This window comes from Eriocheir sinensis, chromosome 15 (assembly GCF_024679095.1).
Source record: "Eriocheir sinensis breed Jianghai 21 chromosome 15, ASM2467909v1, whole genome shotgun sequence".
In the NCBI taxonomy this organism is placed as follows: Eukaryota; Metazoa; Arthropoda; class Malacostraca; order Decapoda; family Varunidae; genus Eriocheir; species Eriocheir sinensis.
Window position 1 is genome coordinate 6,937,581 of NC_066523.1, and position 26,121 is coordinate 6,963,701.

General features: G+C 41.3%; 1 protein-coding gene and 1 long non-coding RNA gene across 2 annotated transcripts in view; both read left to right on the plus strand.

The window, feature by feature from the left end:
* The window catches only part of LOC126998855 (guanine nucleotide-binding protein G(o) subunit alpha), a 110,473-nt gene that overhangs the window by 3,732 nt on the left and 80,620 nt on the right, over positions 1 to 26,121 (plus strand). The window lies entirely within an intron of this gene.
* On the plus strand, positions 12,899 to 15,028 carry LOC126998859 (uncharacterized). The gene is made up of 2 exons (XR_007753042.1): positions 12,899 to 14,010; positions 14,198 to 15,028. It is a non-coding gene; the product is annotated as an uncharacterized LOC126998859 (long non-coding RNA).

Here is a 26,121-nt window from a genome sequence, read left to right on the forward strand (position 1 = left end):
GAGGAAACCATGAAAAGACGAGGAAAGAACGAAGATATAAAAGAAAAGAAAGATGTAAAAAAAGAAAGGACTGCAAAAAATAAAAAGAATGAAAAAAGAAAAAGAAAGAATGGAGAATATGAAATAGGAAAGGCAAGGAATAATAAAGTGAAATAAGGAAAAAAGGAAAAGAGGAAGAATAAAAATCAGAAAGAAAGAACAAAAGGTTATGAGAGAAAACACGTTGGTGGTGGGGGTGGTGATGGTAATGGGGGTGTGGGTGGGGGTGTTGGTGGTGGTGGTGGTTATGGTGGTGGCGATGGTGGTGGTGGTGGTGGTGGTGGTGGTGGTGGTGGTGATGGTGGTGGCGATGGTGGTGGTGATTGGAGAAAGGAGAGTGGAGACAGGTCTATGAGAGAGAGAGAGAGAGAGAGAGAGAGAGAGAGAGAGAGAGCGAGAGAGAGAGAGAGAGAGAGAGAGAGAGAGAGAGAGAGAGATGGATGCTTGTTATCATGACAGTGGTGATGTAACTGTAACATGATCTCTCTCTCTCTCTCTCTCTCTCTCTCTCTCTCTCTCTCTCTCTCTCTCTCTCGCCGGAAAAAGGAGGAGCAGGCGGAGACAGCAGACTGGGTTGATCACATGATGACGTCAGAGGAGCGCCAGCCAATAGGAGACCGAGGAGCGAATGACGTCAGTCCGCCACGCCCATTCCCGTCCCGCGCTCCCAGTCTCTCTCTCTCTCTCTCTCTCTCTCTCTCTCTCTCTCTCTCTCTCTCTCTCTCTCTCTCTCTCTCTCTCTCTCTCTCTCTCTCTCAGTTTCAGGTTCCAAAGGTTATGTTGCATTACTGAAATTTAGAGAGAGAGAGAGAGAGAGAGAGAGAGAGAGAGAGAGTTTTGCAAGGAGATTGAAAGTATGGGAAAAAGGGAAGGAGGAAAGGTGTATGAAGGAAAGGGAGGTAGAAGGGAAGGAAAAGAAGAGAGAGAAGACTGAAACGAAAGGAAACGAAATAGAAGGAATGGAAAGGAAGGAGTGAAGGAATGAAGTAAGGCAAAAGTGGAGAGAGAGAGATAGAGATAGAGAGAGAGAGAGAGAGAATGAAAAGTAGAAACAAGAAAAGGAGACGAAACAACGAAGAAAATCAAGGAAGAAGAGAAAAACAATGATGGAAAGAATAAAACGAAAAAATATAAGAGTATGAATTAAGAGAAAAGGAATAAAGGGAATAAGAGGAATGAAGATACAAAGAATCGAAAAACACGAAAGAAAACGAGAAAAGGAGGGAAGGAAAGGAGAAAAAGAAGAAAACAGGATAAAAAAAGAAAGATAGATTGGAGAACGGAAAATAGGACGGGAGTGAAGAAGAAAGAAGGATGAAAATAATGAAGACAGGAAGGTTATGAAGGAGAAAGAGAGCACGAAGGAAGACAAGAATGGGGTAAAGGTGAATGATGGTAGGAATGAAAGAAGACAGGAAGAGAGTGAAGAATAGAACGAATGAAAGAAGTGAAGGATAAGAAGGATGACGTGTGTCTGTGCTCGCGACAGGAGAAGGATCTAACTAATTACTGTCCTTCTGCTGGTCACTGGAGAGAGAGAGAGAGAGAGAGAGAGAGAGAGAGAGAGAGAGAGAGAGAGAGAGAGAGAGAGAGAGAGAGAGAGAGAGAGAGAGAGAGAGAGAGAGAGGATGTCATTATATTATATCTAGTAAAAGAAATGTTATATATATACCAGTAAAGAATATTCTTTCGTGTGTATTGAGCGTTGGTGGTGCTGCCGTGGTGGTGGTGGTGGTGGTGGTGATGTAGTGGTGGTGATGATGATGGTGCTGGTGATAAGAGATGGCGAGGAGGAGGAGGAGGAGGAGGGGGGAGAGAAGATAAAAGAGGAGAAGGGGGTACAGCCAGGGAAAAAGTTTGAAATAGAGAGGAGAGGAAAAAGGAAAATAAAAGTAGAAGAATGAAGGAAGTGGAAAAGTAAAAGAAAAGAAGGAAAAGGAGAAAAGAGCAAGCAGTAAAAAGAGAAAGGAAGTGAAAAAAATGAAGGAAATGGAAAATGGAGAACGGAGAAAGACAGAAGGCTACAGAAGGGTAAGGTTAGGAATTAAGGAAGAAGAGAATGGAAAGAATCAGAAAAGGACATGAAAGAGAGAAGTAGAAATAGAAGAAAAGCAAAGAGACAGACAAAAAGAAAAGTAGATAGGTAGACGAAGAGATAAAAGTGATAGATAGATTGATGAAATGTACTAAACATAAATACAAGTAGACAAACATACCGATAGACAGACAGAAGCGAGCCAGGAAGCGGGGCGTGACAGACTATGATTGAATGGGTGAATAGATTTGAATGAAGGGGGAAAGGGAGGGAGGGAGGAGGAGGAGGGAGAGGATATTGACAGGTAGACATGAGTGTTGGGGAGGGGAAGGAGGAGGAGGAAGGGAGATTACCTGAACTTTGGGGAGGAGGAGGAAGAGAAAGATGAGTAGGAAGAGAAAGGGGAATAGGATGTGGAAAAGGAATAATAAGATAGAGAAGAAGAGAAAGAGAAATAGGAGAAGGAGGGGAAAGAGGAATAGGAAGAGAAAGAAGAGGAGGAGGAGGAGGAGGAGGGATAACAGGAAAGAGGGTTAAGAGAATAAGATGATAACCAAATAAGCGAATGAGGGAGAAGGGAATCAGAGAATGAGGGAATGAGAGAAAGATGGAATAAGGATGATAATGAAGAAAAGAGATAAAGAGATAAAGGAATAAGGGAATAATCTGATAAGGAAAATGAAATTATAAAGGAAGGAAGGATTAGGAGAATGAGATAACATGACGAGAAAATGAAGATGGAATGAGGAAAGAAGAAAAGGAAGAAAAAGATAATGAAGGATAAGGAAATAGGGAATGGGTGATAACAAACGAAGGGATGAAAGAGAGAAAAGGAGGATGATAATAAGAAATAAGCAGATAACGGATAAAAGTAAATGGAATGAGGAAAGAGAAGAAAGGAAGAATAAGGGACGGAAGGAAAGAAGAAAATAGTGAAATAAGGAGATAAGAGAGAATACGAATGAAGAAGGAATAAGAAAACAAAGAAAACAAAAGACTAAAATGAAGAAAATGAAACAGGAACAGGAAACATCAGATAAGAATAAAGAAAATGAGAGAGAGAGAGAGAAAATGGCCCCGGAAAATATATATCCATTCCTCTAATATATACTTTTTTCTTGTCATTTTTCTTTCCGGTCTATTTTGTGGCACTTATTTTTTTCATTACTACATTACATTACACACGAACTATGCCATGTATCACAATTATCACTATACACACTAACCTTATTAACTAGTATGATTCTCCTCTATTCCATCCCTTTTTCTTAACTTTCTCCTTACTCTCCAATTTCTGTTTCCTTCTCATCCTATTCCACCTCTTCTCTCTTTCTCTTATTTCTCACTATGATTTTTTGTTTGTTTGTTTCTTCTCCATCACATCCCTTTGTCTTTTTTTTTCTCTCCTTACTATCCTCCTATTCCTCCTTCCTTCTCACCCTGTTCCACTTTCTCCTCTTCTCCCTTTCTCTTATCTCTCACCCTATGAATTTTTTTTTCATGCTTTTCATATATATTTAAACGAGATATATCAGACATTATTAACATTACATTTAACGTTTTTTTTTTCCTTTTTTCCTTTTTTGGGGCGGGTCTTGAGATGCCTCCTTTAGTTAGTTTCTCCCTTCTCTCTTCTCTTTCTCTTTCTTCTTTCTTTCTTTCCTCCATAACCAGTGAAGCGAAGAAGAATGAAGGAAAGTCAGGAAGCAGCGAGAACCATTAATTTTACCACTCACTCAACCACTCACTCTCACTCACTCACTCACTCCTGCACTGTCCCTGCCTTCCTCCCATCCTCTCTCCCTCCCTCACACACTCATTCACCAACCACCAGTAAGACTTTTCAACCCTTCCCAACATCCACCAATGAGATGCAGCCTGAGCCAGTGAGGGGGCGTGGCCTAACCGTTGATTGTCTTGTGATCGCGGAAAAGGGCGGGGCATATTTCTTGAACTAACGTGAACGGAGGAGTATCATAAAGTCTTTTCTTCGTCCATTTCCTCCTTCGTTCCTTTTTTTTTTGTTTCTTTCATTCTCCCTCTTTCCTCATTCCTTCCTTCCTTTCCTTCCTTCTATCCTTCCTTCTTCACTTTCATTATTTTCTCCCTCATTATTTTTCCTTCCTCTTTCATTATTTTCTCCCTCATTATTTTTCCTTCCTCTTTCCTCTCTTATCTCCTTCCATCCTTTCTTCCATTTCTTCTTCCCTTTTTCTTCCTTTCCTTCCTTCTAGCCTTCCTTCTTCACTTCCTTTCTTTATGTTTTCCATCATTATTTTTCTTGTCCATTTCCTCGTCGTCCGTCAGTCTGTCTGGTTCAAAGGCGCTGCTATTGTTGTTTCTTAATATGTTTGTTGTTAGCTTCCGTGTGTGATGTATTGTGGGTCTCTGTGTTTGACCTGAAGTGGGTTTTGTTATGAGGAGATTCAAACGTTTGCAGTCGTGTTGTATTGTAGCCTTCGTGTGTAGTAGGCTATTCTGTTGCTCTCCTCTCGCCTGTAGCAACGTAGCAACGAGAGTGATGCTGTTTTCGTCATGCTCCCTTTCCTTGTCTGCTGGTTTGCTTGTCCGTTACGAAAGTATCTCCAAAACGGGTCAACATATACCCACCAAATATACATGAGAACTTCCTTACGTGAATGGCTTGTTTTCTCAGACGCTTTTAGCTTTCACAACAAATAGTTCCAAAGGCCAGGAAGGAGATTATTCAGGTTCTCATAAGTGTTTTTTCACATTCACGGTGCAGAAGCCTTGTCAGAAAGTAGCGGGCTTTTTTTTCATTATTGCTTTTTTGTTTTTTAACGCCCTTGCACTGTCTCCTCTTCTGTAAAAAAAAAAAAAAGCCTATTACCAGACTCAAAGAACTACCCATGGAAACACTAAAACAATATCCTCTACGAAAGACTTATCAAATGTGGGTGTGTGAGCCCCGAATGTCTGATAGTATGCACCAATACCTCAAGCTGATGTGACTTTTCCGAACACTCTAATAAAAACAGATAAATAAAATCGATAAAAATGGCGAATGAATGTTCTCTAAAACGTTGCAACCTTCCCTTGAAGTCCTAAAGTCCACTGAAACTTCCCCTTGATCCCTGAAACGTCTTGAAACTGTCTCCTTAAACTCTAGACCGTCTCGAAACACTCCCCTTAGCTCTGAAACGTCATGAAACTCTCCCCTTTAGCTCTGAAACACTCGAAACTTCCACTTTTAAATCCTGAAACCTTTTGAAACTTTCCCCTCAAGCTCTGAAATGTCTTGAAACTCTCCCCTTTAGCTCTGAAACACTCAAAACTTCCACTTTTAAATCCTGAAACCTTTTGAAACTTTCCCCTCAAGCTCTGAAATGTCTTGAAACTCTCCCCTTTAGACTTGAAACACTCGAAACTTCCCCATTTAAACCATGAAACGTCTTGAAACTCGTCCCATTATCTCTGACACTCTTGAAACTCCTCTTAATCGCTTCCCTTTAGGCCGAGAACGTCCGGGAATCAATGTGTAGGAAAGAACGCACATCCCAACCGGAACCGACTGGAACACCGCCGTCCGCGCTGACCAGAAATCGTGACCGGAATGGGATCCGACTCGCACCGGAACTGGGAATACCTGGCACGCGGCCATCAACGCTTAGCTTTCGGGAATCAATTTGGAACGAGTGGCCCAGGAATAGTAATAGGGAGGAGAGAGAGGAAGGGAAGAACAGGGAAATTAGAATAGAGGAAGAGGAAAGGAAGAACAGTGGGAAAGGAAGGGAAGACCAAGGAAAAGAATAAAGGAGGAAGGAAGGGAAGAAAAGAGAGAAAGGAAGAAAACAACATGAGGGAGAAGGAAGGAGGAACATGGGAAAGAGGAAAGGAAGAACTGGAGGAGGAGGAGGAAGAGTGAAAGATAAAAGAAGTGATGGAAAAGAGTGAAAAAGAAGAAGGAATAGAATAAGAAGGGAAGATGAAGGACAAGGGGAAGGGATAGAGACGTTGAGGAAGAGGAGAAGGTTGTGGAAAAGATGAGAAAATTGGAAACAGAAAGGGAATGGAAAAGCAGGGGGAAGAGGAAGGGCTTGAGAGAAGAGAAAGGGAGAAGTGGCGGAAAAGAATAAAATGAGAAAGAAGGAGGAAGAGTATAAAAAAATGGGAGACAAAGGACAAAAGAAGGAGGTGGAGAAGAAAGGGGGTGAAGGATATTGAGGAAGAAGGAAAGAAGGGAAGGTTAGGGAAAAAGGAAGATAAAGACGAAGAGAACGAAAGAGAGACGCAATAAAAAGCAAAAATGAATCTCGAGGGAAGAATAAAGTGAAGGGGATTGAAAGGGTAAGAGAGATGAAGGAGGAGGAGGAGGAGGAGGAGGAGGAGGAGGAGGAGGAAGACCAATCTCAAAGGCACCGACCAAACATCGAAGTCCGGTTCATAAATCTTCTTAGTTGGACGTCGCCCATGAGTCTTCCTCCTCCTCCTCCTCCTCCACCTCCTCCTCCTCCATTTGGCTTAGTCGACACAAAGCCTCCAAAATCGAGACATCTTTCTTCTTCTTAATTTTCTTCTTCTTCTTCTTCTTCTGCATCATCTTCATCTTCTTTTTCTTCTTCTTCTTCTTCATCTTCTTCTTCTTCTTCTTCTTTTCTTCTTCTTCTTCTTCTTCTTCTTCTTCTTCTTCTTCCACACATTCCGCCATCTTACATATTTCTCTTCTGTCATGTGTTTCGTCTCCGTCTCCTCCACATTCTCCCCTCCTCTTCCTCTTCCTCCTCATCTTCTTCTTCCTCCTCTTCCTCTTTTCCAGGTCTCTTCTTCTCCTCCATTTTCTATCATCTTGTTTTCCTACCCACTTCTTTATCGGCTTTCTCCTCCTCCTCCTCCTCCTCCTCCTCCTCCTCCTTCTCCTCTTCCTCCTCCTCCTCCTTCTCCTCTTCCTCCTCCTCCTCCTCCTCCGCAACACTCTTCTTTTATGTCTTTCTTATTTTTCTCTCATTTCTCTTTCTCTTTGATCTTTCGCTTCATTCCCCCCAACACACACACACACACACACACACACACACACACACGTAACACAGCTCAGCACTTAAACATATACATACATACATGCTCTCTCTCTCTCTCTCTCTCTCTCTCTCTCTCTCTCTCTCTCTCTCTCTCTCTCTCTCTCTCTCTCATTCTCCCTGAAATGTCTCTCTCTCTCTCTCTCTCTCCTCCTCCTCCTCCTCCTCCTCCTCCTCCACCGCCTCCGCGTCCTCGTCCACTTCCTCCTCCACCTCCAACCTCCATCATCCTGTACTGGTTTTCCTTTAATTTTCTTTGGTTCTTCCTCCTTCCTCTTTTATCTTCTTTCCAATCTATTTCTCTTCCTTTTTTCATTCTTCTCCTTTCCTTTCTTTTATGCTTCCTTTTCCCTTTCTCTTCTTTCATTATTTTCTCCCTCTCATTAATTCTTCCTTATCTTCCTTCATTATTTCCTTTCTTTCTTCTTTATTTTCTTCCTTCCTTCCTTCCTTCCTTCCTTTTTTCTCCTTTCCCTCCTTCTTTCATTCTCAAAATCTTCCTTCTATCACTGAATTCAACGTGAGCCTTCCTCCTCCTCCTCCTCCTCCTCCTCCTCCTCCTCCTCCTCATCTTCCTTCTCCTCCTCCTCCAGAGTGAAGCTTAAGTACGAAGTCATTTGAATACAGTAAATAGACTCTCTCTCTCTCTCTCTCTCTCTCTCTCTCTCTCTCTCTCTCTCTCTCTCTCTCTCTCTCTCGACCTTCAACAGAGAGAGAGAGAGAGAGCAACGAAATTCTGGTATTATCATATTTCCTTGACTTTCTTATTATTTTTTTTTAGGCAAGCAAGTCATGTCTCGACCTCGTTTTCTTTGTTATTTATGCAGAAAGAGAAAAAAAAACGGGAAAAAAATGGGTTACTTGTCTTGTCATTTGTATGCTGAAAAAACGCCACCTCTAAACACACACACACACACACACACACACACACACACACACACACACACACACACACACACACACACACATATGAAGGTTTATTTCGTCGTTTGCAGTCATTCATTTTGCTTTTTCTTCTTGTCCATTTTTATTTTTTCCATTTTTTTTCTTTATAATTCCCTTTTTTCTTTCTTTTTTCCCTTTTTTTCTTTCTTTTCCATTCTCATTCTTTTTCCACTTTTTTCTTTCCATTTTCTTCTTTTTTCATTTCTTTCTTTATTCCATTTTCCCTTTTTCTTTTTCCTTTTTTCTCTTTTTTTTTCATCTTTCTTTTTTTCCTTTTTTCTATATGTATCTTTCTCTTTATCCTCTATTTTTTTCCTTTTTTTTATATATTCTTTGCTTCTTCTTTTTCCTTTTCTTCGTCTGTATTTTTGTTTGCCTCCGTCCTTCTCTGCTTCCCTTTTCATTTTTTCCCCCTTCCTTTTTCCTCTTTTATTATTTCGTACATTATTCCTTTCTTTCTCTCTGTTTCTTTTTTCTTCATTCTGTTTTATCCTTTTTTCTATATTTTTTATCTTTCGTTGTCTGTCTTTCTATCTATTCATCTATCTATCTATGTATCTATCTATATCTATTTATGTTTCCTTTTATCTTCCTTCTTCTCTCATCCCAGTCGTTCACTTCTTTATCTTTTTCTTTCTCTACCATTTCTTCTTATTCGCTTTTTCCCTTCTTCACATTCTTTTAAAACCGAGAAAAAGAACACAAAGGAAAAGGTAAAAAAAAAGTCTATAAATAAAAGCGGATGAATTTATCAACGAAAGGAAAATGGGGTGTTATTTTTTAGGGAAGACTGCAAGAAAACGGATTAAACCTGAGACGTAGATTCTATGGTGCTGGCTGCCATATTTCTCTCTCTCTCTCTCTCTCTCTCTCTCTCTCTCTCTCTCTCTCTCTCTCTCTCTCTCTCTCTCTCTCTCTCTCTCTCTCTCTCTCTCTCTCTCTCTCTCTCTCTCTCTCTCTCTCTTTTTTTTTTTTTTAAACATGTTCAGTACATTAGTACATGGCAGTATTATTTGTCTATGCTAAAGTTCCCCCGACCGTTGGGGAACTATTTAAAAGCTTCTGCCGATTATATTATACAATTATATACATATTTACGGTGGGTGTAGGAGTAGCCACCTGTGGGACGCAACCTTCATCTGCTGAGTGGACAGTTGTGTCACATCCACATCAGCAGTGAGGTTGTTCCACCACACCACCGCTGCGATGGAGAAGGCACGTTGGTGGGTGCTGGAGCGGGCCATTGGCACTTCCAGGAGGGAGGCGTTGCTCAGCACCGTTCTCGTGCTGCGCTCAGACCTCCTCCAGGTAGCCCTCAGGTCCGTCAGGTGGGGCACTAGGCCCACTTGTGCCTTGTGTAGCACCGTCAGGGCAGCGACGCGGCGACGGTGCTCCAGGCTATTCAGCTGGTTCGTGGCTGGTCTTGCCCTTCCTTCGTGTGGGTGTTGTTGTTGTTGTTGTCGCTGTGTCTCCCACTGGCTCGGTCGGTGGTGCTGGGTGCCGTTGATGAGGCGTTCGGCCCTCCTCTGCACCTTGTCTAGCAGGTTGAGGTGGCAGCGCTGGCCATCCAGGTGAGCGTTGCATACTCCATCAATGGACGGACTTGTGCCTTATAGAGGGTGTTCAGGCCTTCAGCATCGAGGAGGTTCTTCATGCGGCGCAGGAGGTTCACCTTCTGGGAGGCTTTGTGCGCCACCCTTTCAAGGTGACGGTCAAACCGCAGCTGGGAGTCCACCTCCACGCCCAGGATGTCGACGCTGGACTGCAGAGGGATGATGTCATTCCCGAATCTCAGTCTGCCGTGGAGTTGCCTCGCGTCCTCCCGAGAACGTGATATTACCATGGCCTGGGTTTTGTCAGGGGCAAACCTGACTTGCCACCTCTTTCCCCAGGCCATTATGTCTGCCAACTGTCTGTTGACGGACTCTATCACGTCCTGGGCTTCCTCCCTCTTGTATGTTCTGGAGAGGGTGCAGTCGTCGGCGTAAGCGCTTGCTGCCTCTCTCTCTCTCTCTCTCTCTCTCTCTCTCTCTCTCTCTCTCTCTCTCTCTCTCTCTCTCTCTCTCATGAACGCCCATTCATTCTTCGTTCAGGTCGTTATTTGGACTATTGCCACCTTCCTCTTCCTCTTCTTCTTCCTCTTCTTCTTCGTCCTCTTTCTTCTCCTCTTCTTCTACCAATGACACGCCTTTTTTCTTCTCTTTATTTAGTTTTCTCTGTTTTTCTTTTTTTCCTTTTGTCTGCCTATCTTCCCTTCGTAATACGTCTTTTCTTCTTTTTCTTCCTGTTCTTCTTCTGGCTCTTCTTCTTCTTCTTCTTCCTCATACGTTTGTTCTCTCTCCCCTTCTTCCTGCTTCTACTTTTTTCTTTTTTATCTTTCTTTCCTTCCTCTTCCTCCTACGCCATTTATCTCCCCTTCCCCTTCCTCTTCGTTTCTTTTTCATCTCTTCCTCCTCTTTATATGTCTTATCCTGTCCTACCCCACCTGCCTCTCTCCTTTCTTCTCTTCTTTTTTTTCTTCTTTTATCGCCTCCCTTCCTTCCTTCCTTCCTTCCTGCCCCTCTTTTTTCTTCCTCTCGCTTTACTTCCTCTTCCTCTCCATTTTTCTTTCTTCCTCTTTTTCTTTATCTTTATCCTCCTCCTCTTCATTCCATCCTTCATCTTTTAACTTTTAACTTTTTTTCTTTCGTCTTTTCTTCTTTCTTATTCCTGCTCTCCTCTTCGTAGTTTTCTTTAATCCTATATCTTTTTTTCCTCCTTCCTTCTTGCTTATCTCCATTTTCTTTCCTATTTTCTTTTTTCTGCCTTCCTTCCTGCTCCTTCTTCCTCCATTCTCCTTCCTTCTCCTCTTATAAGTCTCGTCTCCTCTTCTTCTTTCTCTCTCATAGTATTTTTCCTTCTCAGTTTCCAGACTTCATTATTCTCTCTTCCTCTTGCTAATTTTCCTCCTTCTCCTCCTCCTCCTCCTCTTCTTTTCGTTTTCTTCTTTGCCTCTCTCCTTCCTCTCTTGTATCATTTTCCCTCATTTTTTTCTTTGCTTTTTTTTTCCCTCTTCATTTTCCTTCTTTTAATATTTTCTTTCATCTTATCTTCTCTGTTTTGATCTCTTCCTTCTCCTCCTCCTTTTCCTCCTCTTCCTCTTCTTGTTTCGTATTTTCTTCTTTCCTCCTTTTCAAAAATCTTTCCTAATTTTTCTTTACTTGTATAGAAGATCTCTTGCCTCCTCCTCCTCCTCCTCCTCCTCCTCCTCCTCCTCCTCCTCCTCCTCGCTATCTTGTTTCCAGTCCTTAGAGCTTTTATTCTCCCATACTCCTCCCTATCTCTCCCTTTATTTTCCTCCCTCCCTCCTTCCCTTCTCTCCCTGCCTTCCCTTCCCTCCCTCCATGCCTCTCCGTCCCTCCCTCCCTCCTTTCATCCCTTCCACCTTAATCCACTTGCTTTCCTCCTCAATCCTATCAGCTTCCTCCTCCTCCTCCTCCTCCTTCTCCTCCTCCTCCTTCTTATCTTCCTCAGAGCAGTCTTCCATCCCTTTCCTCCACTTATTTTCCTGTTTTCCTCACTATCTCCCTTCCCCTTCCTTTCTCTTCCTCTTCCTCTTCCTCTTCCTCTCCTCTTCCTTCCTCTTATCTCCTCAACCCTCAGACTTTGTGCCCTTTTGTTTTGTTTTATTGAATCTTTTTACTATTTTATTTTTGTTTGTTTTTCTCCATCGCCTTCATTCTCTTTAATTCTCCTTTTCTCTCCTTTTTTTTCGTCTTTTTTTTTTTGTAATCCTTCTTTTCGCTTCGTTTCCCTTCTTATTTTTCTTCCTGCTCATTTTTTTTCCTTTTCTTTCCTGTACTTCACTTCACTTCCTATTATTTTTTCCCTTCCTTTTCCTCCCCGCTTTCCCTTCCCTTACTCTCCTTTCCTTCACTTCACTTCACTTCACTTCCTATTCCTTCCTTCCTTCCCTTCCTTTTCCTTCCCCCTTTCTCCCTTCTATCCCATCCTTTCCTTTTCATTTTATTTATTTTTATTTCCTTTCCTTCCCTCTCCTTCCGTTTCCTCTTCTCTTATCGTTTCTATTTCTCTTCTCCTGTTAACCTATACCATCGTTTCTTTTTCCTTCCCATCCCTTCCTTTCCCTTCTTTTTCTCTTTCGTTGCCTTCATTCCCTTCCCTTCACTTTCCCTTTCGTTCCCAGCCCTCCCTGTCCCTTCACTTTCCCTTTTCAGACTCTCCATGTAAATAAATCACCTTCCCTTCCCTTCCCATCAATTTGAATTTATGAATGTCGTTATTTGCCTCCCTTCCCTTCCTCCCTTCCTCCCTCCCCCTCTCCCTTTACTCTGTCCCTCTTCTTTCCCTACTTCTTGACTATCCACCCTTTCCTTGTTTCCCTCCCCTCTCTCACCCTTTCCCTCTTTTTCCCTTCTCTCCCTTCCTACACTCCCTCCTTTCACCCACCCTTTAATCTCTCCCTCTCCCTTTCTCTCCCCCTTCCCCTTTCTTCCCCTTACCCTATTTCTCTCCTCTTCCTTACCTCTTCCCCCTTTTACGCTCCCTCCCTACAATCATCCTTTACTCCCTCCCTCTTTCCTCCCTTCCCTTCCCTTCCATCCCTCTCCCTCTCCCCCCCCTCTCCCCCCCCCTCCCCCCGTCGTGGCCTTTCGGACCCATCAAATATTGACTCTCATAAGCAAAGACAACACTGTCCCCCCCCCCCCCCCCTCTCTCTCTCTCTCTCTCTCTCTCTCTCTCTCTCTCTCTCTCTCTCTCTCTCTCTCTCTCTCTCTCTCTCTCTCTCTCTCTCTCAATAATTACCGTCCTCATTTTCGTGAAGTGTTCATTGTCCGACTCCTCCTCCTCCTCAACGCCTCTTCCAGCTTCAAAGAGACGCTATTTTCCTCTAACTACTCTTTTTTTCCCTTTTTTTCCTCCTAGTCTTCGTCCTTTTCTTCCTCTTCCTTTTCCTCTTCTTGTTTGTTATTTTCATCCTGTTCGTTCTCGTTCTCTGTTTCTTCCTTTATTTTTTTGGTTTTCGTTACTCCTTTTCCCGTTTTCTTTACATTTTCATTTCCCTCTTCTATTCGCTCCACTCTTTCCTCCTCCTTGTAGTTTTTATCCTCCTCTTCCTCCTCCTTGTCATCCTCAATTTATTCCTTGTCGTCCTTGTTCTCTCACGTTTTCTTCTTATGTTTGTTTTCATTTCTCCTCTTCTTGTTTTCCTTCCATTTTCATTCCACTTTCCTTCAATTACTTCCTTTCCTCATCCTAGTCTTCATTCTCCTCTTCTTCCTTTTCCTCTTCATCATCTCCCTTTTTTATTCCTTGTTCTCGTCCTCTCATTTTTCTTCCTAGCTTTTTTTTTTCATTTCTCCTCTACGTGTTTTCCTTCATTCCTCCTCCGCTTCCTCATTTCTTTTATATTCACCTTCTATTCGCTCTACGCTTCCTTTTTCCTTTCTTTTTCTATGTCGCTGGTGTTGAAGAAGAGAGAGCAAAAGACACGTGACACAAGGGCGGTGGTGAGGAGGTCTCTGTATAAATTCTGTTACGTTGTTCACTCTAGTCACGCCTCTCCTTATACTCCTGAAGTGTAGGTTAGGTTAGGTTAGGTTAGGTAGTTAGCTGAGGTTAGATTAAGTCTGTGTGCATCGAAGTTTTGGTCAAGTTTGGTTAAGTTAGGTTAGGTTTGGTCAGGTTAGGTTAGGTTAGGTTAGGTAGTTAGTTGAGGGAAGATTAAGTCTGGTGCATCGAAGTTTTGATCAAGTTTGGTTAAGTTAGGTTAGGTTTGGTCAGGTTAGGTTAGGTTAGGTGGTTAGTTGAGGGAAGATTAAGTCTGTGTGCATCGAAGTTTTGGTCAAGTTTGGTTAAGTTAGGTTAGGTTTGGTCAGGTTAGGTTAGGTTAGGTAGTTAGTTGAGGGAAGATTAAGTCTGGTGCATCGAAGTTTTGATCAAGTTTGGTTAAGTTAGGTTAGGTTTGGTCAGGTTAGGTTAGGTTAGGTAGTTAGTTGAGGGAAGATTAAGTCTGTGTGCATCGAAGTTTTGGTCAAGTTTGGTTAAGTTAGGTTAGGTTTGGTCAGGTTAGGTTAGGTTAGGTAGTTAGTTGAGGTTAGATAAAGTCTTGTATCGAAGTTTTGGTCAAGTTTGGTTAAGTTAGGTTAGGTTTGATCAGGTTAGGTTAGGTTAGGTAGTTAGTTGAGGTTAGATAAAGTCTGTTGTATCGAAGTTTTGGTCAAGTTAGGTTAGGCTAGTTAGTTGGTTGGTTAATTCAGGATAGATTAGTCAAAGTATTGTCCCTTACAGTACTTTTTGCCGGTAAATACATTGAGACTTATTAGAAGAGTATTACGTGGTTAGTTTACGAGCCACGAACAGCGCGTCACCCACGGACAGAGGTGGTTCAGGGAAATGCTAGTCACGCAGACACTTGAGAAAGATGCGGCTTCTCCGAACGTGGTCAATACGAAACTTGCCAGAAACTTTACCCTTCCGATTCCGTAGAAGTTTAATGATCTGTGAAACTTAATTAGAAAGAAATGACTATGACAGATATTCTTTTTGTCCTGTTTATTTATTTACTTATTAATTTTTAGGGAGTTTTGGAGCACTGGAATGACATACGTTTAATTTTGGAATATTTTGTTTTCGTAGAAGCTCATCAATCATATTCTCTTAAGCTAGAAACTTTGCTCCTCCAGTTCCATATAAGAAACACATTGCTGAAACTTAAGAGAAGGAAAGGGAGAAAGAAAGGGAGGATGGAAGGGAGAGGGAGAGAGTTAAGGGTGGATGAAGGGAGGGAGTGTAAGGGAGGAAGAGACATGGGGAAGAAGGAGGGAGAGAAGGAAAAAAGGGGAAAGGGGGAGGTAGGGCAGATAAGGGGAGGGAAGAAGATGCGGAAGAAGGGAGGGATGGGAGAAAAAAACAACCAAGAATGTAGTTAGGCTTTTTGTTTTGTTTACTAATGTATAGATAATTAGAATGGGAGTGAAGGGAGGATTCATTAATTTTCATTCTTATTTTCATTTATCTATTTATTTATGTTTATGGAGTTTCGTTACACAGGATTATGATACCTGGGATTCCTAGTATTTTATTTTTCGTAGAAGCTCTGAAGTCATCCACCTTCAACCTTCCTCTCTTCCTAAAATTGATAACTAACTCCTTCTGACAGCTGGAAAGACTTAACTCCACCAATTACTTAGAAGAAGAAACGCAACGCTGAAACTTAAAAGGAAATAAACGAACAAGAATAATGATACGCTTTTTTGGTATGTTTGTTTTTCTTTGTATGGATCGATGAAGTGTGGGCGGAGGAAGGATTTTTTTTTTTTTTTTTATGTTGTTATTAAGGAAACTTTGGAGCACTGTAGTAAGTTACGTTTCATTTCCAGGATTTTCTTCTTTGTCTTAAGCTCTGAAATTTCCTCTTTAAAGCTTCATGTCTTTCTTGAATTGGTAACTCCGTCTCACAGCTGTTTCATCTTTTATTTATTTGTAGAAGCAGCCAGACAGTAAGTAGTGTTCTCCGTCCTCTCTATTTTTGTTCGGTTCCCCCTTGACCGTTCTCCTTTCAAAAATATATATAAATAAGTAAGTAATCCTAAAAGAAGATCAAAATAATCCGTGAATCTATTGGTGTCTTTGTTCTCTCTATTTTGTTTGGTTCCCCCTTGACCGTTCTCCTTTCAAAAATATATATAAATAAGTAAGTAATCCTAAAAGAAGATCAAAATAATCCGTGAATCTATTGGTGTCTTTGTTCTCTCTATTTTTTTTGGTTTGCCCTTGACCGGTCTCCTTACAAAAAAAAAGTAATCTTAAAAGAAAATAAGAATAAACCTTGAATTTCCGAGTGTCTATGTGTATCGTCCTGAAATCGTAGAGTACAAACCGATCTACCCACACACAAATTACAGGACTTTTAATTCGTTCCCGCCTCTTTTCCTTCGTGCGTTTCTTTTCCTTCTTTTGTTCCATCATTCCTATTTATACCCTCTCCTTTTTTCTTCCGTTCGCTTCCATCGTTTTTGAGGAGGTAAATTAAAGACTATTCTGGCTGTTGAATGAAAAGAAGGTTCCTGTTAATTTAGAATGGAAAAGCTCCGTACCATCGTTTTTGAGGAGGTAAATTAAAGACTATTCTGGCAGTTAAATTAAGAGAAGGTTCCTGTTAATTTAGGATGGAAAAGTTACGTACCATCGTTTTTGAGGAGGTAAATTAAAGACTATTCTGGCAGTTAAATTAAGAGAAGGTTCCTGTTAATTTAGCATAGAAAGGTTACATATTCTCGCAGCCACTCAAACCGTTCCTTCCATTCTTGGCCTTCCCTTCCCTTCTATTACCAAACCTTCACTTCACTTTTTTAATTTAGAATAGAAAAATTACGTATTCTCTCAGTCACTCAGTCAGAAAACCATTCCTTCCCTTTCTTGTCCTTCCCTTCCCTTCTATTACCAAACCTTCACTTCACTTCCCTTCACTTCTCCTCCGTTCCCATCCCTCCTTTTCCATTCGAACCTAAACTAACCCAAGCCATAATTAGATTAGTCCTAACTACAAATTTAGAGGAAAGATAATTATTCCTAGTCACTCGGTCTGAATAAAAGAGACATTGAAAGCTTAACTAATCGAACCCAAAATTAGACGTGTCCAAACACTATTTAGAGAAAAAAGATTTTTTTTTTTTCGGCCTAACCTCTAGGAAGTTGGAAAATGGTAGAGGGGAAAATATAAAAGAAAATAGAGAGAGGGAGAAGAGGAAAATGGGAAAATATAAAATAATATGGGAAAAGGAAAGTAGAAAAAGAGGAAAACAAGAAAGCACAAGAGGAAAAGGGTTAAAGAAATAAAAGGAGAAAATGAAATGGGGAAAGGGAAAGGAGAAAATAGAAAGTAGAAGAGAAAAAAAGCTGAAGAAAATAGGGAAATTACCGGTAAAAAAAGAGAAAAAGAGGGAAGGAGTAAAGGAAATGGCAAAAAGTGGAAAAGACAGAAGGGAAATAAGAGAAGGAGAGAGGAGAGAGGAGTCGCTCGGCCAGAAATAAAAGTCACATATATTCAAACCCAAAATTAACCCATCGCTGACAGTATCAATTTGTACCATCAGTGATCTGTTTTATCTCGCTTTCAATTTGCTGTTTTATTTGATGGCACGACGTCACACACACACACACACACACACACACACACACACACACACACACACACACACACACACACACACACACACACACACACACGTATCGGATAGTTTACCTGCCCTTCCAGTTTTAAAGGTATCGCTAATTGGTGTCCGTTTACCTGTGTGGCGCAGAAACACAGAGGAAAGGAAGAAAAATAATAAAATAAAAATAAAATCGAATAAGATAAAAAATAAAATAAGATAATTGTATGTTGGGCTTTGTGATTATCTTGCCTCCATCCTCCTCTCTCTCTCTCTCTCTCTCTCTCTCTCTCTCTCTCTCTCTCTCTCTCTCTCTCTCTACCTATGTAACACACACACACACACACACACACACACACACACACACCAGCTCATTAAGCCAAAGTTGCTAATGAGACGCGGTTCTAATGACTTGAAAGAAAAAGAAAGAAAAAGAAAAAAAAAGTAAAGTGGATTGAGTTAAGAAGAAAATGGAAACCGATAACAAGTCTCAAAGAGGAAAATTCTGTCGCAGGATCTCTCTCTCTCGCACTCTCTCTCTCGCTATCTCTCTCTCTCTCTCTCTCTCTCTCTCTCTCTCTCTCTCTCTCTCTCTCTCTCTCTCTCTCTCTCTCTCTCTCTCTCTCTCTCTCTCTCTCTCTCTCTCTCTCTCTCTCTCTCTCTCTCTCTCTCTCTCCTCTCTCCTTTCTCTCTCTCTCCTCTCTCTCTCTCTTATATCATTACCTCCTTTTAGTTCGTCTCTTCTCTCTTTTCTTCCGTCTTGTTTCCTCTTCTTTCCTCTTCTCTTCTCTCAATTTTTCTCTTATGTCCTCGTTCAATATCTTTCCTACTCGCTTTTTCTCCCCTCTTTTCCTGTTTTTTTCCTCTTCTCTTCTTCTCTCTACTTCATCCCTTTGTTTTCTCTTCTCTCCTTTTCAGGTCATCTTTTTCTTTCGTCACATGTCCTTTTCTATCCTTTATCCTCCCTTCTTATCGTCTCTTTTCCTCTCTCTTATATTCTCTACTCGTCTTTCTTTTTCCTCCTCCTCCTCCTCCTCCCTCTTCTTTTCCTTCCTGTCCCATCCTCTGTTTTCCCATTTTTCCTACTTTATCCCATTTCCGTTCTTTCATAATTTCCTGAACATGTCTTTCATCATTCATTTCTTCCCCTCACCCCCACCTTTCTTTCCTTCCTGCCCTGTTTTTTCTCCTTGTTTTTCCTTATTTTTTTTCTTATTTTGGTGTGATTTTTCCTACTTCTGTCTCCTTTGTTCTGTTCACTTATTTTCATTTCCTTTTTTCCCCATTTCATTGCTTTTTTATTCTTTCTTTCCTTTCTGTATTTTTTTATCTCTTCCATTCGTTGTTATCAATTTCCTTTCTTTCCTTTTTATTTGTCTTCCTTCCCATCTTGTTTCATCTTTCCCTCCCTTTCTTAATTCTGTTCCCTCGTTTATTATTTTCTTCGTCTTTTTTTTATTTCCATCTTTCTCCCTATTCTTCCATTTCCCCTTCCTACCCTCCTATTTCCCTTCCCTATTCTTCCATTTCTCTTCCCTCCTTCCATTTTCCCTCCTTACCTTTCAATTTCCCCTTCCCTTCTTTTGCATCTCCTTCCCATCCTCCATTTCCCCTCCCCACCTTCTATTTCCCTTCCCTACTCTTCCATTTCTCTTCCCTTCTTCCATTTTCACTCTCCCATCCACCTTTTCAATCTTCTCTCTCCCTCCCTACCCTTCGCTTTCCCCTCCCAACCCTTCCCGTCCCCTCCATAACCTTCCCTTTTCCCCTCACCACCCCTTTCTTTCTCCTCCTCTAGTCCTCCCCCACCTTTACCCTTCCCATCCATCTCCCTTCCACCGCTATCCCCATCCACACACTTCTTTCCCCTCCCCACCTTTTCCATCTTTTGTCCTCGCCCATAATTGCAACTTAGTCATCCATGTAAAAGGCTATTTGGTGACGGGGATGGAAAGCGAGGGAAGGGGACGAAGACTGGAATAAGAAAGAAAGAAGTAAGTAAGAGGGAAGGCCAAGGAAACGGAGAGCTGAGGAAGAGAGGACAAGAAAGAGAAAGAGAAGAGGGAAGACAAAAACTAGAGACGAGAAACAAGAACGAAAGTGACAGAGGGAATTTGAAGAGAAAGGAACGTAGAGAAAGGAGGAGGCTGTAAAGAAGGAGAGGAAGGAGAAGGAAGAAGACGAAGAAGAAAAAGGAGTTGAGGAAATTGGTCTTGCAAAAGGTAAAGAATGAGGATGAGGATGAGAAATGGACAAGGACGAGGAATTAGAAGGATAGAAAAGAGAGAGAAAAAGTGAAAGAGAAAGAAGAGAGGAAAAAAATCAAAGGAGAGAAAAGGATCAGAAGCCAAAAGAGGAATTACTTATCAGGTGAAAAAGAGTGGGAAAAGGAAAAGGAAAAAATAAAGAAAAGTGAGAAAAGGTGAGGAGGAAATGATTGAACTGGAAGGGAGAGAGTTGTAAAAAAAAAGTATTGGAGAGATATATTAGAGGAAAGGAATTAGAGAAATGGAGAGCATAGGAAAGGAGCGGAGAGAAGCTAAGAAGAAAGGAAAAGAAAGCAGAAAATAAAGAAGAGGAGAGGAAAAAGAATAGAGAAAAGAGAAGCTTAGAGAAGAAACGATATGAGAGAAAAGAAAGAAAGGAAAGGAGAGAGAGGAAATAGAGAAGAGATGAAAATAGACCATAGAGGAGAATGAAAGGAAGACAAGAGATGAGGAAAGAATGGAAGATAATAGAATAGAAACTAAGGATAGAGGAAAGGAAATGAAAGATAAGGAGAATCGAGAGAGAAAAGAAAATAAGAGAGAGAGAGAGAGAGAGAGAGAGAGAGAGAGAGAGAGAGAGAGAGAGAGAGAGAAAACAAAAGAGGAAATAAAACCCCAAGAAAACCAGGAAAAAGGAAACGGAAAGAGTGAACGAAGCGAACGAACCAACACAGGCGGGCGGGGAGAGGGCGGGTAGCGGGCGTGAGGGCGGGCGGCGAGGAGAGTCTTTCAAGAGGCGTTAAGTCCCACCTCAAGTCCTCCCCTCGTCAGGTCGTCCATTACGTGAAGGACGCAGCCATCCGTCTTGTACTCTCAACCCACTTCTGCGTCGCCTCCTTCTACGCCTCCTCCGTCTTCATCGCCTCGGAATGAGAAAGGGAGGGAGGAAGTGGGGAAGAAGTGAGGGAGAGAGGGAAGGAGGAAGGGAAAAAAGAGGAGGAGGAGGAGGAGTCGAGTGAGTGAAAATGAAGAACACGACGAAGAGAAGAATGACGGGGAGAGAGAGAGAGAGAGAGAGAGAGAGAGATTGGTATCCTTCATTCCTGGTATTCTTCCTCGTCATCATCATTTTGTTTTGCCTTTTCTTCCTCCTCCTCCTTCTCCTTCATCAGCGAGGATCTTCGTTCTAATCTTACCTTAATTAATGGGAAATTAGCCCTTATCGAATGTTGCTTCCCATCCCTCATCATCTCCATCATCATTTCCATCATCCAAGAATCACCAGTTTAATTAAGGAAGTAGTGATGAGATGGTGGTGATAAATAATAATAGTAATGATAATAATAATAATAATAATGATAATAATAATAATAATAATAATAATAATAATAATAATAATAATAATAATAATAATAACAAGAGTCTTTTAGGTTCAACAAGCAATACACTGCCCTTACAAATACTAATACATTTCTCACATCATAAAAATCACTCAGCTAATAGTTTTTCCTCCTCCACATTTTATTTCTCCACACATATTTCTCCTCCTTTCTTTGTTCCCCGTTCTTAATCACCTTTCCCTCCCCCACCTTTGGCTTTTTAATAAATAACGTTTCATATCCTGTTGTTATTCACCTCCTGACTTTCCTCTTCTCATTACAACGTTTTTCACAATGCCGCGGCGATAACAAGTATTTTCTCTGTTCTTTTCTTATCTTCAGTAAACACAACATCTGTATACCTCTTCCTCCCGTCTGCCACTCCCCCCCCCCCCCACCCACACCCCCACCCACACACACACACACGTACACATCCCCATTACTTCTATATACACACAGGTACACACGCTACACCTCCCCACGTACACACACATACATTCACGTACACACAGCAGCTACACTTTTTCATAATCTCCCCCTGAATCTACTCCCTCCTCCTTCTCCTCCTCCTTACCTCCCTTCTCATACATCTCATTCTCCCCTCTCCCCTTTCCCCTTCACGTCCTCTCCAACATCCCATCCTTCAAAATCACACCTTTACACATCACCCCTCACATTAACCTCCCTTTCCTCCCTTCCTCCACCATTCACCCCTTCACATACATCTCCTCTCCCTTCTACCTCCTCCTTAACCTCCTCTCCAACACCCCATCTTCTCAATCACACCTTCTCACTCACATCCCCCATCAAATTAACTTCCAGTCCAGCCTCTCCATCCTCCCCTCTCCCTCTCTTCATCTTTTTTGCCCTTATACCTCTCTCACCATCTTCTCCTCTCCCCTCCCCTACACTCTCTCTCTCTCTCTCTCTCTCTCTCTCTCTCTCTCTCTCTCTCTCTCTCTCTCTCTCTCTCTCACCCCCCTAGCTCGTATGAACACCTGAAAATCACGACCAAAAGGTATCAGGTGCAGCTTTTATTACCTGTTGCCATGGTGACGAGGGGAAGAGTCTCCATGGTGACGGTGGTGGTGGTGGTGGTGGTACGATTGTGTGGTGCTCAATGGTGGTGGTGGTGGTGGTGGTTGAGTTGTTGGTGGTGATGATAGTGGTGGTGACTGTGTGATGGTGGTGGTGATAGTGTGTGTGGGGAGTAGTGTAAATGGTGTTGATGGTGGTGATACTGGTAATAGGAATGGTGGTGGTGATGGTGGTTGGTGATATAGGGGTAAGGATGGTGATACTCTTATGGTGGTGATGATTGTGAGTATGGTGGTGATGATGGTGGTGAAGGTGGTGATGCATAGTTCGTGAGGTTAGTTTCTTTCGCTATATTTTTCTTGTGTGTGTGTGTGTGTGTGTGTGTGTGTGTGTGTGTGTGTGTGTGTGTGTGTGTGTGTGTGTGTGTGCGTGGACAGGTATGGATGGCCGGACGGAAAAAGGATACGGGGAATAAAATACAACCTCACACCGTTTATTGCCTCACTCTCTCTCTCTCTCTCTCTCTCTCTCTCTCTCTCTCCTTTAGAATTGTCAATATCCACTGTAGTTTATGTGGTAATGATAGTGGTGGTGGTGGTGGTGATGGTGGTTGTGGTGATAGTGATGGTGATATTTTTAACCTAAAGTGTTTGATGTTTGCTCTGGTGGAGAATATAAACAATACATAAATTTGCAGGTTTTGAATAAATATGATAAATTACACAGCCAATAACACACACACACACACACACACACACACACACACACACACACACACACACACACACACACACACACACACACACACACACACACACACACACACACACACACAAATATAGCAGTTCATATCGTTAAATACAATCTCTCGCCATATCTCTCATAACAACAACACTCATATCGACTAAAACATTATATTTCGTCCCTTCCACTCCACGCTAACATGACGAGACAATTAAATACTGGCGGCTGTTTATTTTTGCTGCCAATTCCACTTCAAGCGTTTATTAATATATTCAGATCCTTTATGTTGGTGATTAAACACTTCATGGAGACAGTTATAGAACGGTTGTCGATTTTGATAACAAGATAAATTAAATGGGATAATGAAAACTAGAATATTGGCTAAAATGAACGTTGTGGACTGTTCATTTAGCAGAGAGTGAGTTATAGAGGTCAGTGAGTTTGTAGTCTAATAACAAGAATGAGAATATTGACCAGAAATGAATGAATGAATGAGGAGGAGGAGGAGAATGAGGTTGTGTCAGAATGGAGTGATGCAAAAGAAAATATTAAAAGAAAAAGGTAAAAATTAAGTTGGTATAAAAATAAAAGTAAAAAAAGTAACAGATGAAATTGATAAAATGATAAAAAAAAATGATACCACCCAAAATAATAGTAATTCGGTATTGTGATTTTTTTCCTCCGGTATTTCTATTCATCTGTTTTATTAATTCATATATTCATCGATTCTGACGTTTACTATGCAGGGTTTTTTTTATTGGGTATTTTCATTCATCGTTTTTTCAGTGTCTTTGTTCATCTCATTCGTTTTTCTATTTATTTATCGATTCAGAGGTTCATTTTGGAGGGCCATATTTATTTGCTATTGATGTTCATTTGTTTTCTTCATTAATATATTCACCGATTCAGACGTTTATGAAGAAGTAGATTATCTGAATGACTATAAGACGAGCTGAGAACTTGACAAACTGCCCATAACTACTTTGATGATGAGGCTAATGACTGGCTGATGGCGATGATGATATGGGAGCTGAAGGGTTAAAATTTAGGCTGGTAGTGATGGGTGGCTGGGTTTGCGATGGTGATGGTGGTGGTGGTGATAGTTAATGGTGATGGTGGAGTTAGTAATGGTGATTGTTTTGCTGCTGATGGTAATGGTGGTGATAGTTGATAGTGATGAAAATGAGATTGATGGTAATGGTGGTGAGTGATAGTGACAGTAATAGTAGTAGTAGTAGATATCAAATAATAACATGATAATAATGACGATAGTGATGACAATTGCAAGCTGATAGTGAGTAGTACATATGCAAGGTAAACGACAGGTGTAAAAAATGATAGTGACTTCAAGGGAAAGCTAGATCAGGGATGGTGACAGAGAGACCAGCACATAACAAACAGACCAGTGATAGTGAAAGCAACTGTGTATGTATAGTGATGATGATAATGATGATGAGAACAATAAGAGAGACTAAAGAAAACGCTAATATTAGTGAAAGAATCTCGTTATTATGACAAATTGTGATGGTGATAGGTGCAGTAACGATAGTGATGATGATGGTGACGATGAGAATGACTAAAATAACATTAATATTAGTGAAAGAAACGCTAAATATGACAAGATATGACTGTGACAGATATAGTGATAGTGATGCTGATAGTGAGGGTGATGGTGAGGGCGCGACACACTCCCCTTCGACGGATGGTGAGTCACTAGGCTTCTTATAGGCAACGGAGTGCAAATATTTACCGCGAGGGGGCGCTGGGATGAAGGATGTATGGAAAGGTGAGGGGCGGGGTGGTGGGGGGGGGAGGATTCGAGGTTGTGTGATGAAGGCCGTGGTGATGATGGTAGTAGTAGTAGTAGTAGTAGTTGTAGTAGTAGTAGTAGTGGTAGTAGTAGTAGTGGTAGTTGTAGTTGTTGTCGTAGTTTTTGTTATGTCAACCGCAAAACAAATATATAAAAGAAAGAAAGACAAACATAGAAACAAACAAACAAGCAAACAAAGAGAGAAAGAATAAAAGAAAGGAAGACAAAGAAGGAAGAAAGAAAGACAAACAGATAGAAACAAACAAACAGGCAAACAAAGAGAGAAAGGAGAATAAAAGAAAGAATGAAAAATAAGAAAGAAAGACAAACAGATAGAAACAAACAAACAAACAAACAAAAAGAGAAAGAATAAAAGAAAGAAAGACAAAGAAGAAAGAAAGAAAGACTGAATGAAAGAAAGAGAAGGAAGAAAAACATAAAAAAAGATAAGAACGAAAAGAAAGAAAAACAAAGAGACAAACAGACAAACTAGTAAATTAAAAAGCAGGATTGGTATATGCCGTTGAAAATAAATAAATGAGCTAAAGAATTACATAACACGGCGTGGCATAGTAGTAGTAGTAGTAGTAGTAGTAGTAGTAATAGTAGTAGTAGTAGTAGTAGTAGTAGTAGTAATAGCAGCAGTCTCCCTAATAACCATAAAAAAGCCATAATCCTGGTACTGCTTTAAACCACCCACCTACACACACACACACACACATATAAAAGTCTATATATCCATAACTTCTGCCCTCCCCCCTCCACCCCCCTCCCCGCCCCCAATAACCCCCCTTCCCTTCCCCCTCATAAGACGTAAAAAAAGAACAACAGCAGACGTAATAAATAAAGGAGAAATGAGAGGCTGGCAAGAGACATAAACATGGACCAGAAAAAAAACACTTATATTACCCCTTCTTAACGTTGGTGGACAGCTATGAGGAGGAGGAGGAGTAAGAGGAGGAGGAGGAGGAGGAAGAGGGAAGAGAAGGGAAGTAGTATGTGAGTCTTCCTTCTTGCCTTCTCTTCCTTCTTCATTCCTTTCTTTCCTTCCTTTCCTTCCTTTCCTTCCTTTCTTTCTTCCCTTCTTCCTTCCTTCCATTTTGCGTTCCTTCTTCCTTCCTTCCTTCCTCTTCCTTCTTCCTTCTATCTTCCTTTCTTCCTTATACCTTCCTTTCTTCCTTCCTCCTCCTCCTCCTCCTGGCACGTTCTTCAGAGCCTCGGTCAATACTGTGTTGCACCTTCGCGTGTTTGAAAGTGTTGCAGGTGGGGGGGTAGGGGGTGGGGGTGGGGGTTGCGAGGCGGATGTGAAAGAGTGCAAAAAGAGTAATAATAATAATAATAATAACAGTAATAACGATAGTAATGACGTTATAAAAAAAAATAGAATTGTAGTATATGAAAGATATTTTGCTGGTTTGAAAATGCGGGTGTGGGTGTGGGTGGGGGATGGGGGAGTTTGTGTGTGTGTGTGCGTGTGTGTGTGTGTGTGTGTGTGTGTGTGTGTGTGTTCATATTATTTTATTCATATTATTTTACTTCTCATAATTTATCTTTTTCTTATAGTATTCTGCTTTTCATAATCACTCCTTTTCCTTCTTTCTATTTTCCTTCTTTCCTTATTCCTTTTTTTTCCTTTTCTTCTTACTTACTTTTGTCTCCCAGGTCCATTTACCCTCCTCCTCCTCTCCTCTCCTCTCCCTTTTCCTTTTACCATTTATCCTCTTTCTCTTCTCTCT